The sequence below is a fragment of the Macaca nemestrina genome, chromosome 2, assembly GCF_043159975.1.
Source record: "Macaca nemestrina isolate mMacNem1 chromosome 2, mMacNem.hap1, whole genome shotgun sequence".
Taxonomy (NCBI): domain Eukaryota; kingdom Metazoa; phylum Chordata; class Mammalia; order Primates; family Cercopithecidae; genus Macaca; species Macaca nemestrina.
Window position 1 is genome coordinate 87,871,650 of NC_092126.1, and position 24,425 is coordinate 87,896,074.

General features: G+C 36.4%; 1 protein-coding gene across 10 annotated transcripts in view; it reads left to right on the forward strand.

Annotated features, from left to right (window-relative positions):
- Positions 1–24,425, forward strand: part of LOC105489997 (N-acetylated alpha-linked acidic dipeptidase like 2) — a 1,462,458-nt gene that overhangs the window by 632,185 nt on the left and 805,848 nt on the right. The window lies entirely within an intron of this gene.

The following is a 24,425-nucleotide window of genomic DNA, read 5'->3' on the forward strand; positions in this document are numbered from 1 at the left end:
ATGTGTTTCATAAAGTCCTGTATATTTGAGATTTTAGTCGGCTCTTGCAGACATCTCTGGAAGCAGGCAAATTAACAGGTGCCAGGCCATTTTTTCATTCAGCAAAATAGAGAAAGCAACAAGAGATGGCCTAAAAATTATATTGTCATATATGTCCATACATTTGAGTTATTAATTTTTTATTTATACTGGAAATGTTTATAAATGTCAGAATAATGTTCATTTGGTTTTCAGACATAGTAAATATAACAGGCTGTTTGTAAACAGATGTGAAATACTTATTGGTTGATGACCAACTGAAAATGAGGAGTTAAGCAAGCTTCATTCTAGTTTCCCCCAGCTCACCATGTACACAACTACCACAATGATTACAAAAATAATTTATCAGCTGGGGTATATTTACACTACCACAGTTAAAATGGCATTCAACTTATTAAAAGTGACAAGTATCACATTGCTGTGTGGTCTTCCATGTAAAAAAAAAAAAAACGGATTCTTCACACTGAAGAGCCACAACACTGGCAAAAGAGCATGCTAAGTTTAAATAGTGCCTGCATTCCAAATAACATAACCAGTGTTTTATATCTATTGGTAAAGGTAGCTTTACTGTGACATAAAATAAAAAAACAACAAAAAACAAAAAACAAACAAAAAAAACAGCATAAAGGCTTCACGGAAGCTTACTCTCTTTTGGTAAGTGTTCATGCTGAAGCATTTAACTTTTTTTGCCATTTTGTCTTCTTGAAATAGACCACCTCCTACTTTCCTCATTTTGTGAAATATCATACTTTAATTATCTTTAATTATTATACCACCATGCCCTTAATCATTACTGATGATTACTGTAGGCATAATATTATACTACTCCTGCTGAGCTGACTGGCATTTATTTTGTGATTCATACTTCTAAAACAATTTTTACATAAGTTATGTGGACTATGCTGCTGTTTCTGGGTCACATTTCTTCTGGAAGGTGTTCGTGTAAAACAGCCCCAAAGTTCATACTTGTTTCATCTACCGTGCTCAGCACAGTATCTGCCTATACCTGGTAAGCCCTTCAATGCCTTGAATAAATTATTACGAAAATTATAATCAACTAAGAAATTAATCTTTAAGAAAATAACTCTACATACTAATTTTGTTTTAATTATTTTTATTGTCAACAGCTGTATATTCATCTGTCTATTCATAGCAGAACTATAACATATATAAAGTAATTTTGTTTTCATTGCTCATAAGCTTCAGCTAGACATGGCTTTGGCAGATTCTAATCAGTAATATGATACAGAACATTGAACATGTACTTATCCTTGCTCCCAGGAAACTAATTGAATCATTAAGTTATGGCCATTAGAAAACTGACCAAATGGTACAAGCCTAAGTTATGAGTTTACCAGTGATCTAACTTCACTTCATTGACCATTTTCAGCTTCTTTCCTCCTTCCTTTTCCCCTGTGAAATGCCGTTAAGCAGTTGCTGAGCATAACTACAACCTACTTAAGAATGGCACTAGTCTGCTCTCCCTAATACTAAGCTTACAGTATATTATGCAGTATCAACTATCACTCAATATATTTGTAAATGTGTTTTTCTTATACAAATTATTTAGTTGCATCCAAAATTTACATACCTAATAAAATTCTTTAGCGTCAGCCTGAGATATCCGTAGGTAGAAGCTTCAAGCATATGCTATTAGGAAGAAGGAGTTTGTTCTTCATTCCAGAAATAATGTGTGATCTTTATGACAACAGAGACTAGATCTCTCCCATTTTTGACCATAACCCATCACAGTATGTTACACATAATAAGCACACAACTAACAAAGATGAGAAAATGAATGAATGAATGTTGGAAATCCACAGATTCTGTTGGGGGCATGCACAGCATTTAGTATTCAGGGACCTCTTTCTGCCATTGAGCCAGACATTAATCCTACCAGATTCCCAAAGTTATGAAAATAATACTCGAAAGATTGGTAGGTCTTGGTTCTTGATGATTTCAAGGGAAACCAGAAGTTGCTTCTCAATTGTTCACCAGTTAGCAAAGGGCACAGAAGTTACTATTAATGATGTGATTTGTCAGGAATTTTCTTAAGATGAAAAGAACACTTACAGTTCACATCTGTGTTTCAAACTGATGTTTCTTCAAAGCTTTAATCATAAATCTCCACCTCACTGCAGTGAATTGCATTTGAAAATATATCATTGTCTAGATTCTCTTATTCTCTCTTAATTCTAAATGTGTTCCTTTTCCTTATGAACCTGATCCTGTTCGTGGCACCACCATTCTCCCCTTTATCAGGCTGGAAACTTCAGTTATATTTCTGGCATCACTGGCACCATCATTGTTTGGGAACTTAATAATTTATGACTGATCTATTGTAGTATCATCCTAACTGGCCTTACTTGTTTTCAGCTTTTTTTCAATAACAATATAGACTATGTCTAACTACTGGGCTATGATCTCAAAATATCACTTTGATTCTGCCACATGCCAGTTCAGAAGTCAGCAGAGGTTCTTCAATACCTTTGGGGTAAATAGCCAAACTACTTGCGACTATAATTTATTATACTGGCCCTGGTTTATCTTCCCTGTCTGTCTCTCACATACTCTTTCCAGAATTCCTCTGCCTCTGGACTCCCTGCCAGGGCTACCTGTCTCCAGCAAAGATATTAGCACCTCTAGGAAGCTTGGTTTGCCATAGCATATTCAATATTATAATGCATGTTGTCTTCTGAGGAGGAGAGACTGTCGTTTTCAGAATGCTGACTACAGAACACAAAACATGACAAAATCTTCTTGGCTAGAGGAATAAACAGGATAGCAGAAGACAAACTTTTCTGCATTTTTGTGATTATTGGTGGGAGGATGGTGTATCAGAATTCCCTGAAATTGAAAGAAAGTTACTATCAAAAGGGGATAAAGTTGTGAAGGTTTCCTGTCCTTAGTCGAAGGTCTAATTGCTCTTCACTGAATATGCCCAATTTGTCCATTGATGTCTTTGTCCATTTGTTCCTTCATAAACAGGACTTTAAATTCAGTAAGAGCTGGGACCATGCCTTTTCTGTTAGGCACTGTGTTTCTAGTACCTGTATAATACTATACAAAATATACATGGTCAATAAATATTTGAGTAAAAAAATATTTTATAAACCAATGCAGTGCCTAGTTATATGCTCCCTCTGGGATATGAAGGCAAACAAGATACAACTCAGGTCTTCAGATAGCTTACAAGGTATTAAGGGCAACACACCCATGGTATGAAAAATCACAAATCAATTTGAGTGCACTAATAGAGGTGTGTACAAAATGCAATGGCCTCACCCTCTTGCTCCTCAAATGTTTCATATTGAGCTTGTGCACAAGTCAAACTGCCAAGTCTTTTCCACACAATCTTACCCTCATTTGCAATCTTCACAGCCCAGCCCTTCTTTTCTGCAAACCTGTCTTTTATACATTTTTGCTTGTTGTATTGCTCTTTTATAGGGGTGAGATGAGGGGAGTGTTTTTATATTTTTGCATGTACAGATACTTAAGCATTGTTTTCTAATTGATAGATTAAATGCAGTAAAGTCCATAAGTGCAAAGTTGTTAAGTACTGCATTTGGAGAACTTAGATATTATAGGGTGATGTAGTGTAGATATTTGTCCCCTTCAAATCTCATGTTGCAATGTGATCTTCAGTGTTGGAAGTAGGACCTGGTGGGAGGTGTTTAGGTCATGGGATTGGGAGTTACTCATGAATGGCTTATTGTCTTCCTCATGGTAATGAGTGAATTTTTACTCTATTAGTACGGATGAGATCTGATTGTTAAATAGAGCTTGGTACCTCCTCCTTCTCTCTTGCTCCTTCTCCTGCCACGTGATACACCTACTCTCCTTCACCTTGCACTGTAACTGAAAGCTTCCTGAAGCCCTCACCAGAAGCAGATACTGGTGCCATGCTTCTTGTATAGCCTGAAGAATGGTGACCCAAATAAACCTCTTTTCTTTATAAATTATCCAGCCCCAGGTATTTACAGTAGTGCATGATGGACTAATACAAAATGGACTAATACACAGGGTACAAATAAATAGTTTGTAACTATTATGGGATATTACTGGATTGGGGGCTATATGTTTTCATAGAGAAATTTCAAGGACTCCAATTGTCTGCTTGATTTCTGTGAATAAAACATTGGACAATTACCTGACAAATGGATTTTGATTTTGGCTCATATTAAAAACCTACAATGTAGCATATGTCATGCCATTTATGTCTTCTCAAGTGGGCCTTTCTTCCAAGTCCATAATATTTAGACAGTTAGAGAGAATGGTGCAATTAAAGATTATGAACCTTGCTGCTCCCTATAGCCATGGCTGGTTAAACCCAGTTAAAGCTCAGTTAATAAGGCCAGGGTCAATCATTTAATCCCGTTTGTGGTCCAGTTACCTTTCTTTCTAATCCTGGCCAAATCCTTGCCTGCCAACTCTGAAAGGCATGGTTTGGCTGAGAGAAATTGACTGGGAATATATTGATGGATCAACAGAAATAATTCTTACTCGAGAAAGACTGCTCAAAGCACATATTCCACCTGCACCATCTTAAATGATTAATTCATCCATCCACTTGAAGTGTGTGAAGCGTCTACCTAAAGTCTAACACTGTACCAGACACTGGGGATACCAAAGATGAGTGTGATACTCTCCCTGCTCTGGAGGAGCCCTGCAGTTTGTTTGTTTTAATAACCTCCAGTTTCCCAGAGTTGGTTGCTTTGACTGTTAGGAATATTATGGAATTTTCTTTCTCTGGTTGGTTGATTAGAAGATAGTTGTACTGAAATAATTATTTGCATCTGAAAGTCTTCCAATAGGATCTTTTGCATGTCAAAATATTTGCAAGGTCTAAATAAATAAATAACAAAATACCACTCTGGGCACTAGGGAGATGTAGAATACAAATATAGTCTCTCAACTCTAAGAAGTATCCAAATCAGCACTTAAGTCATAAAGATGTATCCATTGGGGATAAATAGTATGTAAGAGATTTTTAAAATGTTAAACATATTGGACTTCTCTTGATTTTAGTGTAATTTATTCATATGTAAATTTATGTCTCATTGTTTCTTATCACATAAATAGCATTTATTCAATGAGACAGATAATAGTCTAGTAGGAAAAGGGAAAACGAAAATGTGTGTGTCATAAAGTTGATATTATTTTTTCAATTGAGAAACGAATCTGAGTTGGATGTTCCTGTTGTCCGGAAAATAAGAAACACCATTGGCTATAGAATTTTTATTGTCAAAAAGGGGAAAGCTTATCAACTGCTCATGTTTTTGAGGGGCTATGAAAAAACTTTTGGAAATACTTTAAACCTTACCATACAAAGATACTGAATGACATACTACTCATTGTCTGCTAAAATAATTTTATAACAAATATATTTCTTGATATCAGTAATAAAAATGAAACACTTCATACTAGAATGCAAAATAATGAATGTGATTCAACAAGAGAACAATCTCCTATAGACAGAGTACAGAGTATGGCACTTTCAGGCATTACAACTTTACTGAGGAACATAACTCAGATTTCTGAGATATCTGTTTGGGCTCCATATCCCTTTCTGTTTCTTTTAAATATAACTTAGCTAATTCACTGACAGGACTTGGTAATAAAATGTTAGATATATAATGGCTACTTTGTAAAGGTAACAGAGATTTGAAATTGTACAATTCTGTGGGACGACTATAGGATAGCAGTGGAAAAATTCTTTAATATCAGAAATCACTTGCTTCCACCATTTTTTTAAATTATTATTATACTTTAAGTTCTAGGGTACGTGTGCATAACGTGCAGGTTTGTTACATATGTATACTTGTGCCATGTTGGTGTGCTGCACCCATCAACTCGTCAGCACCCAACAACTCGTCATTTACATCAGGTATAACTCCCAATGCAATCCCTCCCCCCTCCCCCCTCCCCATGATAGGCCCCGGTGTGTGATGTCCCCCTTCCCGAGTCCAAGTGATCTCATTGTTCAGTTCCCACCTATGAGTGAGAACATGCGATGTTTTGTTTTCTGTTCTTGTGATAGTTTGCTAATAATGATGGTTTCCAGCTGCATCCATGTCCCTACAAAGGACACAAACTCATCCTTTTTTATGGCTGCATAGTATTCTGTGGTGTATATGTGCCACATTTTCTTAATCCAGTCTGTCACTGATGGACATTTGGGTTGATTCCAAGTCTTTGCTATTGTGAATAGTGCCGCAATGAACATATGTGTGCATGTGTCTTTATAGCAGCATGATTTATAATCCTTTGGGTATATACCCAGTAATGGGATGGCTGGGTCATATGGTACATCTAGTTTTAGATCCTTGAGGAATCGCCATACTGTTTTCTATAATGGTTGAACTAGTTTACAATCCCACCAACAGTGTAAAAGTGTTCCTATTTCTCTACATCCTCTCCAGCACCTGTTGTTTCCTGACTTTTTAATGATCGCCATTCTAACTGGTGTGAGATGGTATCTCATTGTGGTTTTGATTTGCATTTCTCTGATGGCCAGTGATGATGAGCATTTTTTCATGTGTCTGTTGGCTGTATGAATGTCTTCTTTTGAGAAATGTCTGTTCATATCCTTTGCCCACTTTTTGATGGGGTTTTTTGTTTTTTTTCTTGTAAATTTGTTTGAGTTCTTTGTAGGTTCTGGATATTAGCCCTTTGTCAGATGAGTAGATGGCAAAAATTTTCTCCCATTCTGTAGGTTGCCTGTTCACTCTGATGGTAGTTTCTTTTGCTGTGCGGAAGCTTTTTAGTTTAATTAGATCGCATTTGTCAATTTTGGCTTTTGCTGCCGTTGCTTTTGGTGTTTTAGACATGAAGTCTTTGCCCATGCCTATGTCCTGAATGGTACTACCTAGGTTTTCCTCTAGGGTTTTTATGGTTTTAGGTCTAACATTTAAGTCTCTAATCCATCTTGAATTAATTTTCATATAAGGAGTAAGGAAAGGATCCAGTTTCAGCTTTCTACTTATGGCTAGCCAATTTTCCCAGCACCATTTATTAAATAGGGAATCCTTTCCCCATTTCTTGTTTCTCTCAGGTTTGTCAAAGATCAGATGGCTGTAGATGTGTGGTATTATTTCTGCGGACTCTGTTCTGTTCCATTGGTCTATAGCTCTGTTTTGGTACCAGTACCATGCTGTTTTGCTTACTGTAGCCTTGTACTATAGTTTGAAGTCAGGTAGTGTGATGCCTCCAGCTTTGTTCTTTTGACTTAGGAATGTCTTGGAGATGCGGGCTCTTTTTTGGTTCCATATGAACTTTAAAGCAGTTTTTTCCAATTCTGTGAAGAAACTCATTGGTAGCTTGATGGGGATGGCAATGAATCTATAAATTACCTTGGGCAGTATGGCCATTTTCACAATATTGATTATTCCTATCCATGAGCATGGTATGTTCTTCCATTTGTTTGTGTCCTCTTTGATTTCACTGAGCAGTGGTTTGTAGTTCTCCTTGAAGAGGTCCTTTTCATCCCTTGTAAGTTGGATTCCTAGGTATTTTATTCTCTTTGAAGCAATTGTGAATGGAAGTTCATTCATGATTTGGCTCTCTGTTTGTCTGTTACTGGTGTATAAGAATGCTTGTGATTTTTTCACATTAATTTTGTATCCTGAGACTTTGCTGAAGTTGCTTATCAGCTTAAGGAGATTTTGGGCTGAGACAATGGGGTTTTCTAAATATACAATCATGTCATCTGCAAACAGGGACAATTTGACTTCTTCTTTTCCTAACTGAATACCCTTGATTTCTTTCTCTTGCCTGATTGCCCTAGCCAGAACTTCCAACACTATGTTGAATAGGAGTGGTGAGAGAGGGCATCCCTGTCTTGTGCCAATTTTCAAAGGGAATTTTTCCAGTTTTTGCCCATTCAGTATGATATTGGCTGTGGGTTTGTCATAAATAGCTCTTATGATTTTGAGGTACATTCCATCAATACCGAATTTATTGAGCGTTTTTAGCATGAAGGGCTGTTGAATTTTGTCAAAAGCCTTTTCTGCATCTATTGAGATAATCATGTGGTTCTTGTCTTTGGTTCTGTTTATATGCTGGATTATGTTTATTGATTTGTGAATGTTGAACCAGCCTTGCATCCCAGGGATGAAGCCCACTTGATCATGGTGGATAAGCTTTTTGATGTGCTGCTGGATCCGGTTTGCCAGTATTTTATTGAGGATTTTTGCATCGATGTTCATCAGGGATATTGGTATAAAATTCTCTTTTTTTGTTGTGTCTCTGCCAGGCTTTGGTATCACGATGATGTTGGCCTCGTAAAATGGATTAGGGAGGATTCCCTCTTTTTCTATTGATTGGAATAGTTTCAGAAGGAATGGTACCAGCTCCTCCTTGTACCTCTGATAGAATTCAGCTGTGAATCCATCTGGTCCTGGACTTTTTTTTTAGTTGGTAGGCTATTAATTATTGCCTCAATTTCAGAGCCTGCTATTGGTCTATTCAGGGATTAAACTTCTTCCTTGTTTAGTCTTGGAAGAGTGTAAGTGTCCAGGAAATTATCCATTTCTTCTAGATTTTCTAGTTTATTTGCGTAGAGGTGTTTATAGTATTCTCTGATGGTAGTTTGTATTTCTGTGGGGTCGGTGGTGATATCCCCTTTATCATTTTTTATTGCGTCTATTTGATTCTTCTCTCTTTTCTTCTTTATTAGTCTTGCTAGCAGTCTGTCAATTTTGTTGATCTTTTCAAAAAAACAACTCGTGGATTCATTGATTTTTTGGAGGGTTTTTTGTGACTCTATCTCCTTCAGTTCTGCTCTGATCTTAGTGATTTCTTGCCTTCTGCTAGCTTTTGAATGTGTTTGCTCTTGCTTCCCTAGTTCTTTTAATTGTGATGTTTGAGTATCAATTTTAGATCTTTCCAGCTTTCTCTTGTGGGCATTTAGTGCTATAAATTTCCCTCTGCACACTGCTTTAAATGTGTCCCAGAGATTCTGGTATGTTGTATCTTTGTTCTCATTGGTTTCAAAGAACATCTTTACTTCTGCCTTCATTTCGTTATTTACTCAGTAGTCATTCAGGAGCAGGTTGTTCAGTTTCCATGTAGTTGAGCAGTTTTGATTGAGTTTCTTAGTCCTGAGTTCTAGTTTGATTGCACTGTGGTCTGAGAGACAGTTTGTTATAATTTCTGTTCTTGCGCATTTGCTGAGGAGTGCTTTACTTCCAATTATGTGGTCAATTTTGGAATAAGTGCGATGTGGTGCTGAGAAGAATGTATATTCTGTTGATTTGGGGTGGAGAGTTCTATAGATGTCTATTAGTTCTGCTTGCTGCAGAGATGAGTTCAATTCCTGGATATCCTTGTTAACTTTCTGTCTCGTTGATCTGTCTAATGTTGACAGTGGAGTGTTGAAGTCTCCCATTATTATTGTATGGGAGTCTAAGTCTCTTTGTAAGTCTCTAAGGACTTGCTTTATGAATCTGGGTGCTCCTGTATTGGGTGCATATATATTTAGGATAGTTAGCTCTTCCTGTCCCTTTACTATTATGTAATGGCCTTCTTTGTCTCTTTTGATCTTTGATGGTTTAAAGTCTGTTTTATCAGAGACTAGTATTGCAACCCCTGCTTTCTTTTGTTCTCAATTTGCTTGGTAAATCTTCCTCTATCCCTTTATTTTGAGCCTATGTATGTCTTTGTGTGGGAGATGGGTCTCCTGAATACAGCAGAGTGATGGGTCTTGACTCTTTATCCAGTTTGCCAGTCTATGTCTTTTAATTGGAGCATTTAGTCCATTTACATTTAAGGTTAATATTGTTATGTGTGAACTTGATCCTGCCATTATGATATTAACTGGTTATTTTGCTCGTTAGTTGATGCAGTTTCTTCCTAGCCTCGATGGTCTTTACATTTTGGCATGTTTTTGCAATGTCTGGTTCCGGTTGTTCCTTTCCATGTTGAGTGCTTCCTTCAGGGTCTCTTGTAAGGCAGGCCTAGTGGTGACAAAATCTCTAAACATTTGCTTATCTGTAAAGGATTTTATTTCTCCTTCACTTATGAAACTTAGTTTGGCTGGATATGAAATTCTGGGTTGAAAATTCTTTTTTTTAAGAATGTTGAATATTGGCCCCCACTCTCTTCTGGCTTGGAGAGTTTCTGCCGAGAGATCTGCTGTTAGTCTGATGGGCTTCCCTTTGTGGGTAACCCGACCTTTCTCTCTGGCTGCCCTTAAGATTTTTTCCTTCATTTCAACTTTGGTGAATCTGGCAATTATGTGTCTTGGAGTTGCTCTTCTCGAGGAGTATCTTTGTGGCGTTCTCTGTATTTCCTGGATTTGAATGTTGGCCTGCCCTACTAGGTTGGGGAAGTTCTCCTGGATGATATCCTGAAGAGTGTTTTCCAACTTGGTTCCATTGTCCCCCTCACTTTCAGGCACCCCAATCAGACGTAGATTTGGTCTTTTTACATTATCCCATACTTCTTGTAGGCTTTGTTCATTTCTCTTTCTTCTTTTTTCTTTTGGTTTCTCTTCTTGCTTCATTTCATTCATTTGATCCTCAATCGCTGAAACTCTTTCTTCCAGTTGATCGAGTCAGTTACTGAAGCTTGTGCATTTGTCACGTATTTCTCGTGTCATGGTTTTCATCTCTTTCATTTCTTTTAGGACCTTCTCTGCATTAATTACTCTAGCCATCAATTCTTCCACTTTTTTTTCAAGATTTTTAGTTTCTTTGCGCTGGGTACGTAATTCCTCCTTTAGCTCTGAGAAGTTTGATGGACTGAAGCCTTCTTCTCTCATCTCGTCAAAGTCATTCTCCGTCCAGCTTTGATCCGTTGCTGGCGATGAGCTGCGCTCCTTTGCCGGGGGAGATGCGCTCTTATTTTTTGAATTTCCAGCTTTTCTGCCCTGCTTTTTCCCCATCTTTGTGGTTTTATCTGCCTCTGGTCTTTGATGATGGTGACGTACTGATGGGGTTTTGGTGTAGGTGTCCTTCCTGTTTGATAGTTTTCCTTCTAACAGTCAGGACCCTGAGCTGTAGGTCTGTTGGAGATTGCTTGAGGTCCACTCCCGATCCTGTTTGCCTGGGTGTCAGCAGCAGAGGCTGCAGAAGACAGAATATTGCTGAACAGCGAGTGTACCTGTCTGATTCTTGCTTTGGATGCTTCCTCTCAGGGGTGTACCCCACCCTGTGAGGTGTGGGGTGTCAGACTGCCCCTAGTGGGGGATGTCTCCCAGTTAGGCTACTCAGGGGTCAGGGACCCACTTGAGCAGGGAGTCCGTCCCTTTTCAGATCTCAACCTCCGTGTTGGGAGATCCACTGCTCTCTTCAAAGCTGTCAGACAGAGTTATTTGCGTCTGCAGAGGTTTCTGCTGCTTTTGTTGTTATCTGTGCCCTGTCCCCAGAGGTGGAGTCTACAGAGACAGGCAGGTTTCCTTTAGCTGCTGTGAGCTCCACCCAGTTCCAGCTTCCCAGCAGCTTTGTTTACCTACTTAAGCCTCAGCAATGGCGGGCGCCCCTCCCCCAGGCTTGCTGCTGCCTTGAGGTTAGATCGCAGACTGCTGTGCTAGCAATGAGGGAGGCTCCGTGGGCGTGGGACCCTCTCGGCCAGGTGTGGGATATAATCCCCTGGTGTTCCTGTTTGCTTAAAGCACAGTATTGGGGTGGGAGTTACCCGATTTTCCAGGTGTTGTGTGTCTCAGTTCCCCTGGCTAGGAAAAGGGATTCCCTTTCCCCTTGGGCTTCCCAGGTGAGGCGATGCCTCGCCCTGCTTCAGCTCTCACTGGTCGGGCTGCAGCAGCTGACCAGCACCGATTGTCCGGCACTCCCTAGTGAGATGAACCCAGTACCTCAGTTGAAAATGCAGAAATCACCGGTCTTCTGTGTCGCTCGCGCTGGGAGTTGGAGACTGGAGCTGTTCCTATTCCGCTTCCAGCATTTTTGATCATATTTATTTTAATTGGTACATCCTTCTATCCTTCAGTTTTTTTTCTCCTTAAAAAAAGGATAATAACATCAGTTTTCCTTTTTATATAATTTTATGAAGTTAAAGATAAATAATGGAAATACGTGATTTTTATAAACCACATGACACTTTATTTTGTATATTATATTTATGTAATTATGTAAACTAATATCATTAAAGTGGAGCGATCTATATTAAAATTTGAACTGCCCAAGTACCCTATGATTAATATTCATATTATTATAAATGTCTGTTTCTGCTTTGTATGAAGCCAATGGAAGCTCAGGTACTGAAAAGTAGCAACAACAACAGCAAGAAACAAATGGAGACAATAACTAAGCAGCAGCTGTGAGTGGACTACTGAAATGCAAAAAGGGCAAAGCGGAGGCTTTGTGTATCTTAACCTGAAATAGGAGATACCTGCTAGGTGGATGATATCTTAAAGAGAAAATAAAAAACCATTGTCCTTATTTAAAGTGAGTAAATATTATTAGAAATCATAGGGAAGAGACAATGAGAAAAACTAAATGGCGCATGTGTAAAAATGTTCATTATTCTCAGAATATTATTGTATGCATTATAGTGAAACAGAAATTTTTAAAATAAATCAAAGACATTATCTTCAATAGTATAGGAGAACAGGATATTAGAGTGAAAAAGGCAGTAATTATCTTATTTTTTTTTCAGTTTTACTTTTTAATAAGCGGAAGAGAAATTGACAAAATTGAGTGCACTGTTAGCAGAGGGTAGCAGCTTTCATTTGTCAGAGTAACATGTACATTTTAGAGAATCTATTGATCTGATCGAGCTGCTGAATTTCTAAGTGATACACAACAATAAGGGAGATGAGTCTGAGACTGATATCGCCACCCACGCCAGGCATACAAATAGCGTTTCATGTATAAAATGTTTATTAGATATAAAGGCGAGAGAAAATGAGGATGTCTAAAAGCATCTGTTACCTTTTGAGATGATTTAAGTAAGACAACTAAAATTCTGCATATCAGAAATGGAATTTGAATCTCGAATTCTACTTTTTCACTTTGATTGGTAGTAATGATTGCTTTTGATCTTAGATATTCAAGCTATAATCTGCTGATTATTTTTAAAAATTGTGTTGGAGGAACATTAGTGGAGAATAATAGAATGTGTGAACTAAAATCTAGCTGTGATGAGGGTTTTAATGTTTACAGTTGAGCAGCAGGCATATGAAAAAAAGTTTTCATGTGTATGTATTTTATATTTTATCAGAGATGGGTGAAACTGCTCAGCACTGCCTTCTAAAAAGCTATTAAATAATGACACAGAATAGTGGGTGGTTGACAGAATCACCTTTAAAATCAATCATGTATAATTCCTTGATCTACCACTTTTTAACCATGTAATCTTCATCAAGTTAGATGAACCATCTGATTCTATTTCCTTATCAAGGAAAGTTATATAATAACATGTACTATATAGTGTGACTGTGTGTAGTAAATAAAATAAGTATTTCAAGTGCAAAATTGTGGCAACTGCTGTTGTTATCAAAGAAAGTACCTTCAAACTGCTAATGATTGATTTCCAGACTTTGTCATGGAACACCTTCAAATTTATAAGTGAAAGTGTCAAGAACATAGAGGACATAAGTTTCCAAAAATATTTTAATAAAACACTAGAAGTATTTTAATGGGGAAAATACAGAATCCGAAAAGACTGGATAACAATACAAATCTGTATTCACCATCCCTCCATCTTGGTTTCATCTCTGTTTAGCCATACTTGTTTTTCAAGTTTTGTTTATTTGTTTGTTTGTTTGAGACAGGGTCTCACTTTGTCGCTCAGGCTGGAGTGCAGTGGTGTGATCTTAGCTCACTGCAACCTCCACGTCTCAGGCTCAAGTGATTCTCCCACCTCAGCTTCCCTAGTAGCTGGGACTGTAGGTGCACACCACCATGCCCAGACAATTTTTGCAATTTTTGTAAAGACAGGGTCTCCCTATGTTGCCTAGGCTAGTATCAAACTCCCGGGCTCAAACCATCCACCTGCCCTGGCCTCCCAAAATGCTGGAATTACAGGCATAAGCCACTGCACCTGGCTGTTAAGTCATTCTAACAAATGAATTATTAAGTTAACAATAGAAGAAAATTCTTCTGTACTAAAGAAGTGCTTGATTCTATAGATTTAATGGGTTTATAAAGCTCCAGGCAATATTAATGAGAAAATACACACCTCTAGGCATATTTTGGTTAACTCTCATGCACTTTGAAGACTAGTGAAATGTTTGAGGATGGAAAAAACAAATATTTTGCCACAAGTGAGCAGGAGGCCAGAGAATATATCTAAAAAGTTCAGACTGGGCACGGTGGCTTACACCTGTAATCCCAGCACTTTGGGAGGCCGAGGCAGGCGGATCACCTGAGGTCAGGAGTTCGAGACCAGACTGACCAACATGGTGAAACCCGTCTCTACTAAAAATACAAAAATTTACCGGGCATGGTGGCAGGTGCCTGTAATCCCAGCTATTTGGGATGCTGAGGCAGGAGAATCACTTGAACCTGGAGGCAAAGGTTGCAGTGAGCCAAGATCACACCACTGCACTCCAGCCTGGGCAACAAGAGTAAAACTCCATCTCAAAAAGAAAAAGAAAAATAAATAAAATAAAATAAATTAGCTGTGCGTGGTGGCGCATGCCTGTAATCCCAGCTACTCGGGTGGCTGAGGCAGGAGAATTGTTTGAACCCGGGAGGCCAAGGTCGCAGTGAGCCAAGATCACGCCATTGCACTTCAGTCCGGGCCACAAGAGCAAAACTCCGTCTGAAAAAAAAAAAAATCAAATTGGTGAGCTAATGGGAAGCAATATCTTCCTGATACAGATGAAAAAATACCTCTGGTTTAAAGTAAGCGGAGAAGACTGTGCTGCAGAGATCCTAAACGGCAATGCCTTCAGATGCAGGGCAGCCCAGGTAAGGAATATGGCATTAAAGATTGAAGGCAACTGTGCTGTACTAGGGAGCACATCTAAAGAGATTCAAATGGGTTATTTTGAAAACTCACGAGCATACCTAAGAAACATTTCTGCAGGCTGAATTTGGCCTGCAGTCTTCCCTCTGTCCCTAACTTATTGAGATACTCTGTATGTGGCAACAATACAACAATAGCAATAACAGTTTCTATACTTTGGCATTATCTCTGTCACCTGTTTCAGTTAAGGGTGAATGGAATGATTCAGAGGGGTTGGATTTGTATAGTCTTTATCTGCTCAGGTGTTATCCTTGGAAAGCATATTAACATTTTACCCTACACACATGTACACCCACACACACACCACTCCTCTAAGAAACATAACCTTCATTTGTTCATTTAATGTATACTGTCCCAGATCATAGAAGGTGCAGATATATTTAGTAAAAAGTAGAATTAATGCCAATGAATGAAAAATGAAGTTGCACACCAGTAACTTCTTAAATGCTCCCAGATCTGAAGCCGCATAAGTGAAGAAATACTGTATAAAACACAACACTGAATCCCGGTTTCACCTGCAAACACATCTTCTCACAAATGTTATGTAAATCAGAACATTATAGAAAAAAAACAATGATTTTATTATCATTTATGTACCATAGTACATAATGGTATGGTTTTATTATGTAATACAATAAATTCAATTAAAAAGACCTATGTGACCAGATTATTTAAGTGACAAAATTAGCTCTAATAGCCGTGGTGATATCATTTAGTTCCAAATTAGAATGACTTAAGCATTCAATAAGCTCTTCCCCAAATTCTTTTATTTCACAGTTTCTCTATCTCATCAGAAGAAGATATATGCTCTTTAAAGTTATCATAGCCTTAATGTGGCATATTTTCTAGGTCAAAAAATAGAAGAATGTGACACAGATAAAAACACTGGTAGAGGGCAACTTGCTTACCCTTACCTAGAATTTTTATATTTCTGGCAGTGACCTAGGCCCATATTCAATACCGTGAAATGGCAAATGGTTGCTTTTTAAGTTTTCAGGTCAGATCAGGCATTTATTCTGAACATCTAGGTAAAGAAAAATGGCTTCTATTTGTTTGTTTTTAAACCCTTTATCTTGCATCTCGATGGAACTGACCTAAAGCTATCTCTGGAATTATTCACATGTGAAAAGGCAATGCAAGTCAATACAGGTAAGGGCATTTTATCTTGAAGCTGAAATTAACCTTCAGAAATTTTGCAATCCAGATGTGAGCTGCTCCACGTCAGCAAGTAGAGCAGCTATCACTTAACAGGAGTAAAAGGTTTCCTGCGCCAGTCAAAAGTAAACAAGACTAGTTGATCCTAATATTTTTTTTGATGTGTTTGAGTCACTGATTCTTTCTGCTTCAACAAACTAAAATTCTTTTAAAAGCATCTTTGAGGAGTAAGTTTCTCTGAAACGTGCACCCCATAGCAGGAACACTTAAAACAAAAATAACAGATACACAGTTACAATTTAACAATTTTTCATTTTGTTATATTTTCACTCACTTTAAAATATGAAAACCTCTAAATATATGTATAAGGACAATGTTATACATTTGTCATGGGATCAAAATAAGGATTAAGATTCCTAATATGTCCTTAGCAGAACTGAATTTAGAAGTTATTTTTACATAATTTTTCTCATGGCCAGAAGTAATTTTATGATGTGTATCAATTCAAACCAAAGTTCCAGACATTTAAAATGAATTAATAAGATAATAATATTTAAGACTTTCATGACTATTTTTACCTCAGAAGTTCAGTGTTTTCCCCATGATCTAAAACTTTTTATACATTTAAATGTTAGAGTGTCTCTTAAATTTACCAAATCAATGTTGATAATATTTTCTAAATACTGTGAAATTCATAAGCTAAATTATCAAAAAAACATATACATATATTTCAGGATCTAAAAGAATATAATACTATTCCACCTCTCAATACTTTTTGTCAGAAGCTAAAATTTGGAAAATAAAAATCAATTTTTAATTCTGTTATTTGCAAATTAAACAAAAATCTTAGTTGAGTATTAAATGAGTCTCACTTCGTAATGTTTCTTTGTACTTTGCTTCAAATGAACTTTGTTTTGGAATAAAAAGTCCCATAAGTTGTATATTTTAGTGGTGTAAACTGTAGCGTTATTAATAATTAGATGAATATTGTGCAGTCTCTCCCTAAAAAATTATACATAAATATTTATAATATATATGTATAATTTACATATATGTATATATTATGCATATATGTATAATATATAAAAATTATGTGTGTGTATTTGTATATGTTATACATATATGTATAATATATAGAAATTATACATATATATATAATCAAAATGTGCATCCAATTTCAAGTTGTCCCAAATTTGTGAAGCCAACCAATAGTCCACAAATCCATGATGAAGACTTTACATGAAGAACAAAAGATGTGTGGTAGAAAAACTACTAATTCAAACTGAAAAACTTGTTTTTATACTTCAGCCTTTCTGAACTAGACCATGGCTCTATCTCATTCTTTCACATCTCTTTTGCGCCCAACTGCTTCCCTTACGTTCATTCAGGCAGAGCTGAAATTTCCATTTGAATGTAATCCTCTAGACGTGTGATTTTAATTTACAAATGGGGGACCCTACTGAACCTGAGTGACTGCTTTCTTGCCAAAGGTTGCACCATGCAAGGTTTACTAAAAACACACATTGCTATCTGCATAACTCTCTGTGATCCATCAGAGGGCTTACAAGTAAAAGAAAAAGGAAGATAAGTGTTGGCAAAACCAGCATACCAGTTTGCAAATATATATACACAAACTGAAAGATGGAAAATGGCATCCCAGTTAAAAGGGGGAAAAAAAATTGACCGCATAACACTACACCTATGGAAGCGTATTAAATTTGTACTTTAGTATGATTATGTTGAAAAATGAAGTAAGTCTAAATGAAAATGCTGTGTGGTATAATGTCACTATAGGCAAGGAGAATAATACTCAGACACACTAAACCCCTCTGAGGTTTCCTTATGCCATAAATGCCACAAAAATGATCCTCAAAGAAAATGTATGTTTTGTTCCCCAAGAGGTAATGGCTCAAAGGACATTATCTGTGTGTGTTCCAAAGACTTCTTTAGCATCATCCAATAGGTGCTTTAAATACTTGTTTTTTTATAAAGTACTTTTTGTCAAGCAATATATATGTTAGAAATTAGCAGGTCCTCCAGTTGTAAAACCTTGACATTGACTATGATTGAGGAGGTGAGCGTCGGTGTGTTCATAAGTATTACCTGTCATTTGAAATATGACAGTGCTGTCACTGCAAGACCTTGGGGATGCTTGTGTGTTGCCACTGCCATCTGACTGCCTTAGTAACTGCCAGACAGTATTCTTAATGCCTCTGACCCTGAGATAATTAACATGGCCCTAAAGGCCTCTGCCTTTTCCATTTGCACACTTGTTGTTAAACAAGATGTTTGCTGCTATTTATGCTTTCCTCTGATATAACAATGTGCCTTTAAAGAGAAAGGTACTTCAGTCCCATTAAGTTTTCTGTTATAGACATTACTTCTGTGTACAAGTTGCTTGTATACGAGTTTTGTTACTTTTCTGAAAATTAAAATATATTTCTAATATTGTGTTTTTCAGCTTGAATTTTGATTCCTGTAAATGCATTTTACAATGAGACAAACAACTTATCTGAAATACAGGCACTTACTTTGATAGTTGCATTATGTATCATGTAGACTAGAAATGGCAAAATGGGGGCCAAAAATAAAAGCAAATTTAAATGTCTTTAGGGAAGATTTGGTAGGATTTTAGTTTCTACATTCCCAAGAGCACAGCCAAGAGTTAAAACAACCTGCTTTTACTTCCTTTAAGATAAGAGGATTGATTTACAATTAAGACTGCATAGAATTTGCAAAATTAGTTTGTAAATTGGCAATAATTTTTTGTAAGTCAGATTTAAGAAAATTAAAGAGAAAATAAGTGTAGCAGTACAAATCTTTAATGTAAGGAAGAATAAAATTGCAGAGTTTACTATTAGCAAGCTCTTGTATTTGTTGAATGTACTTAGTTTTATCAAAGAATTACATAATTGTTTATGAATTATTATTGGAATTGGGAATGTATCTATTTATTTGTATACAGGCATGCCTCATTTTATTGCACTTTGCAGATATTACATTTTTTAAAAAATGGAAGGTTTGTGACAACCCTGCATCCTGCAAGCCATATCAGTATTCTTCCAAAGTGTGAAATTAATGACTTCTACATATTTCATGAAATTGATATTATAATTTTAAATAGTTAAAATTCATGGTATTATAAAGCTGTTAAATGCATTAAGAACAAAATGTTAACCAACTATAACTTTGTTTTTAAATTTTTTTTTATATTTCAACTTTAATTTTAGATTGAGGGGTTACATGTGCAGGTTTGTTACACGGTTACATTGTGTGATGCTTCGGTTTGGGGTGTGATTGGTTTCATCACCCAGGTAGCCTGGTACCCAATAGGTAGTTTTTCAACCCTTGCCTCCCTCCTTCCATACTCTAGGAGTCTCCAGTATCTATCATTCCCATCTTTATATTCATGTGTCCTCAATGTTCAACCCCTACTTATAAGTGAGAGCATGTGGTACCCGTTTCTGCATTAATTCACTTAGGATAATGGCTTTCACTTGCATCCATGCTGCTGCAGAGGATATGATTTCACTCTTTTTTATTGCTGTGTAGTATTCCATGGTGTATATGTACCACATTTTCTTTATGCAGTCGACCACAGATGGGCAATTGGGTTGATTCCATGTCTTTGCTACTGTGAATAGTGCTGAGACAAACATACAAGTGCATGTTTCTTTTTGGCAGAACAATTTCTTTTCTTTTGAGTATATACCCAGTAGTGAGATTGCTGGATCAAATGGTAATTCTGTATTTAGTCCTTTGAAAAGTCTCCAACTGCTTTCTACAGTTACATGTTCCCACCAACAGTGTATAAGCATTCCCTTTTCTCTCCAGCCTCACCAACATCTATCATTTTTTACTTTTTAATAATAACCATTCTGACAGGTGTGAGATGGTATCTCATTGTGGTTTTGATTTGCATTTACCTGATGTTAGTGATGTTGAGCATTTTTTTCATGTTTGTTGTCTGCTTATATGTCTTCTTTTGAGAAGTGTCTATTCATATCCTCTGCCCACTTTTTAATGGGGTTGTTTTTTCTTATTGATGTATTTAAGCTTCTTATGTATTCTGAATATTAGACCTTTGACAGATGCATAGTTTGCAAACATTTCTCCCATTCTGTATGTTGTCTATTTTGTTGATAGTTTCTTTTGGTGTGCAGAAGCTCTTTAGTTTAATTAAATCATACTTGTCAATTTTTATTTTTATTGCAATTGCTTTTGAATACTTAGTTATAAATCATTTTCCAGGGCTGATGTCCAGATAGATATTTCTAGTTTTCTTGCCAGATTTTTATAGTTTTTCTAGCATAATTTAAAACAAAATTGTTAATATCCAGTATTATTAATATATCTGTGTAATTGCTTATTATTCTCCAAAAATTAGCATTTTTTCACAAATGCTAGTGCTAGTAATACCAATGTGGTAAGCTCTATTAAGTTTTGAGTAAATTCAGTGATTTTAAAATTTTTATATCAAGAATTATATTGATCATTGTTTATTAATAACTACAACATGCCAGGTGTTCACCAAAGAATCCTCATTTCCACATTAAAGTGTCAATACACAGGCATTGCCTATATAGAACTTGTACCACAAGAACAAATAATATATAATTTAATTTTTTAGCCATCCAACAGCCAGCCTTTTTTTATGCTGTGCCTTTGCCTTTTACCTGGCAGGCTCTTTCCCAGATGTTTGCATGTTCAAATGTGTTTCCTCAAAGTTCTTCTCCCCAGAGGTTTTCCTGACTACAAAATTAAAAAAAAAAAAAAATATATATATATATATATATATATATATATATATATATATATAAAATTTCCTTCAACTCAACTATTCTCTAATTCCATATTTTTCACCATAGCACTTTCACTACCAGGAATCTTATTACAAATTTAATTGTGTCATCAAATTACTTAGGAGTCTCAACACATTTGGGCATAAGGTGGATAGAATTTTTTTTTTTTTTCCAATCACTGCTTTCAACTGTAGCTTTTTCTCTAATCCTCCCTTAAAAGGGATGCCATAACTTCCCAATCAGCACAGGTGAAGACTGTGGCCCACAGTTTATTTAAAAGGAAAATTGTTGAATGTGATCATGCTATATGACACATTTTTTGTTCATCAAAGCTTAATTGGGGGATGGAAGAGTAAATGAGATAGCAAGTTTGGTGGTGGGGAGGGGTCCATGGGTCTGGTTCCATTAGATGGTAATGGCTCTTATGGTATTTGATGGTTTCCATAAATGTGTTGTTAGTGGTTTCACTCTAGCTCCCTCATTTTCTGAGGAACCAAAAAAGTTTAGAAAGCACTTTTTTGCTCACCCACATAAACTTCTCTGACCATGCTACCTTGTCCCATCTCCTCTTAATCTGCTGAGAACCACTCTATTTACTGTTCCTTCCTCATCAACAGACCTGTCTTGATATTTACTATTCTGTTTTTTTGTTCATCAACCGTCACTCACCTGGAAAGTCACACCTTCTCGGCATATGTCTAAATTTTATCATGTCACAGCAACTTAGAAGAATTCATTCCTAGTATGTGTCAGTGAAATTCCTTTTGTCAAGGTTATCAGTCATCTCCAGGTGCCAGATTCCATAGTTGTATCTCAGACTTCATGTAATTCAATCTATTAGCAACAGTTGACACAAGTGGTCTCTCCTTTTTGCTTGAAACACTTTATTTGCCTAATATCCTGGATCCCACATTTTCACTGACTGCTCATTTTCTTATTTCTAACCCCTAAACACTGGAATATCACAAGCTCAATGCTTGAAACTCTTTCTTCTCCCTTTATACTCACTCCTTATGTGGTTTAATCCAGTTCATGGCGTGAAGCACCATCTTGAATTTCACAACATCTGAATTTATAGTCTAAGAATTTTCATTCCAAACCTCTTTGCTGAACTTGAGACTCATATACAGTGCTGCCTAGATGACATCATCACTTGAATGTATAATAACATCTCAGATAAAACATTTCTAAAACAAAACATATGAAGGCTCACCACTGCGTACAGCCAAACCTGTTTTTCTTGTGGTTTTCTCCATTTCAGAATATCCATGCTTCTTGATTCTCAAGTTAAAACTGTGGCATCTCCTTAATCTTCTTTTACCCATACCACATATAATCCATGAGAAAATCTTGTTGGTTTTCCTTTTCAAGTATATTTAGGATCTGATTCCATCTTGCTACCTCCACCTTTGACACTCCATTTAATAAGCCCTCCTTGCTATTGAAAGGACGACCTCATTTATCTCCTGCTTTTTTTAAAAAAAGGTTGGTGTGCTCTAACCACACCAGCCTTTTATTGTACAGCACATGTGCATAGTCACCTTTAAAGCCAGATACAAGTTCTGATTGTCCTTCAGTTAAGTTGGAGGTAACTTGTTTGAGATCAAGTTGAAATAAATCATATTATGGTAAATGGTCATGATGCCAAACAAAACCTCTCATTAGAAATTTTGCACTTGTTATCTTCTCAAATTACAATTGTTTCATTCTATATCTCCATGGCCAGGACCTTTATTTTATTTCAAGTCTCTACTCAAATGGCATCTTATCAAAGATAAGATGGCCACACTTTCTCTATTACTATCTATCCCACTTGACTATGTTTTATTTTTCTTCATGGCATGTTTTTCTTTATTATTAATGATAGTAAGGCATGCTGATGACTTAAGAGGGTGAATGCTAGATCCAAACTGCTGAGAATTAAGTTTTTGTCTCCCACTCCTTGCTTAATGACTTTGGACAAGTTTTTGAAACTTTCTGTGCCTGAGTTCCTCGTCTATAAAACAGGAATTATTACAGTATTCCCTCATAAATTGTTGTGAGTTAGCACAAAGCACTCAGAACAGCACCTGGCATCAGTAAGCATTCAATAAGTATTAGTTATAATAATATGAATTATTATTACTATCTTTTATATATTTCTTTAATGCGTGTCTTCTCTCATTAAAATATAACCTCGTTCAGTGTTTTGTTCACTGCTGTATTCTCAGTGTCCAGAAATATTCCTGGCACATTGTAGGTATTTGAGATATTTGTTGAATAGTTGAAAGAAGAAGTAATAAAGATGGCCATAATAAATGAATGAAGGTTATGAGGGATATATAATTTACACCATGACCAACTCCTCTTTATAACCTGCCATACTCAACTGGATCCGTGGGTATCTAGTTGAGCAGGTAAATTCTGCATGACCTATGCCTATGTTGAAAATTGGGATTCAACACAATACAGTTCAGATATAAAAGAGGTTTGAATTGGTTCACAGGTATCTTTTAAGAATAAAATAGACTTAAAATAGCTTCCAATGAGGATAAACATTGATGTGTGTCTGAGCGACAGAAGGATGAAGATAATTTAAAATGAAAAACAGTGTGGTCCTATGCAATGCCAATCTACATCAGTCAGCAGGTCAGGGTGCCATCAGTAGGAGAGCAATATAAGTTAAGACCAAATGTGGAGGGTCTGTGACAAGGGACAGGGTGTCCGACTTTATGCTATGGGCCTTTTTCCCTGACTCTGTGCTCCTGAGGGGCACAATACTCTCATGGTTGTCAAAGCAGCTTAGTAGACATGAAGACTAGAGTAAGAGGAGGGGCATGTGTGGTTGACGCTGTGTTTTAATATTGATATAGCAATGAATATATAAGAATGTGATAAAACTGGAAAAGACTAGTTAAAATCATAAGGCCTTTAAAAATTTAGACATCAGATATATGGTTAAACAAAACATACAGAATTGGTATATTTATGTTTAATTAGAACTTTCCTGTTAATTCAAAATCATTTAAGATATGTTCTCCAGACCTCCGATATCAGACTAATTTGGGAAGTTTATTGAAAATGCAGATTCCTAAGTCCAACCCTGGACTGACCAAATCTGAATATCTAAGTTACACCTGACATGCCTAAATTTTAAGAAACTGTCTGTCTTCTTCTGGCCTATGATTTCCTTACTAAAATTCAGAATGAATGCTTTTAGCTTGTTTAGATGAGACAAGTAAAGCCAGTGGACTTACATAAAAGTTAAGATATTTAAAGAAAGGATACTCAACAATTTTACTAGGTTAGTAATTTGGAAAGCATAATTTATTTTTTTTTTACTTCATTTATGATAAGATAGACTAGTTGAAGTAAATGTTAAAATTCTTAATTAGAATCAACATGTCACTAAAATTATCTTTCAACATTTTGCTGGTATAACTATTAACTTGGTTTATCTTTTTCTTTCTCTGGTGTGTCTTCTGAACCATTTTTCTGTATATTTATCTCTTTTCTAAT